The sequence below is a fragment of the Alligator sinensis genome, unplaced genomic scaffold (assembly GCF_000455745.1).
Source record: "Alligator sinensis unplaced genomic scaffold, ASM45574v1 scaffold642_1, whole genome shotgun sequence".
Taxonomy (NCBI): domain Eukaryota; kingdom Metazoa; phylum Chordata; order Crocodylia; family Alligatoridae; genus Alligator; species Alligator sinensis.
In genome coordinates, this window is record NW_005842289.1 from 1,596,107 (window position 1) to 1,597,139 (window position 1,033).

Below are 1,033 nucleotides of genomic sequence, written 5' to 3' on the forward strand. Positions count from 1 at the left end.
GGCGCACCCTCGTCTTGAGTCACAGTCGTCCTTTCTGAGACCGGCCCTTCCCGTCCCGGTAGCTCGGGGGCGAATGGCACCCCAGCGCTTTGTCCCCATGAAAAATGCAGCCAGGAGGCAGGTGGGTCTGGATCAACATCGTGGTGGGTTGGCTTATGTCCTTTGGCACAAGCCCTAAATATACAACAGCTACAAACATAAAATCTGAGCTTTAGTTTTCTTTGGGAAATTTTGCATATTTTTTCCTTTTCTGTATGTGTTACATTAAGCATCTCTCATAAATTCATGGGAAAAGTACAATTTCCAAAAGCTACATTCTGATTTATATAACAGTACAGCACAAAACCAATGCATCGCCCAGTAAACGGACTAGAAACTGGCTCACTGATAGGCCTCACGAATGAACTGTGGGGTGGCTATCAAGGGACCTCAAGAATAGAGGATAGTTGCATTTAGTGCATAGGGATTTTTTAAAAACTAAATTTAGTGCTAATTCATAATAACCACATCTATAGAAACTACCAAAAAGTTAAATGTTCGAGTATTCAGTTTGTGCTTTTTTGACACAATGTGATGATATACAGCTCCGTTTCCTGGGCTGCTGACATCGATACCACAGGGTACAGGATGTGTGATGTTCACCCTTTCTGCTTTTCGCTATGAAATCACGTTCTTTCGACCATTCTGAATTGAAGGACGTCTTGGACATTTTGAATTAAGGGTGATGTCAAACTGATTCATAGATGTTAGGGTCGGAAGGGACCTCAATAGATCATCGAGTCCGACCCCCTAGGGTAGGGGAGAGCACCACCTTCCTTGGGAGCCCGTTCCAGACCTTGGCCACTCTAACTGTGAAGAAGTTCTTCCTAATGTCCAATCTAAATCTGCTCTCTGCTAGCTTGTGGCCATTATTTCTTGTAACCCCCGGGGGCGCCTTGGTGAATAAATCCTCACCAATTCCCTTCTGTGCCCCCGTGATGAGCTTATAGGCAGCCACAAGGTCGCCTCTCAACCTTCTCTTGAGGAGGCTGAA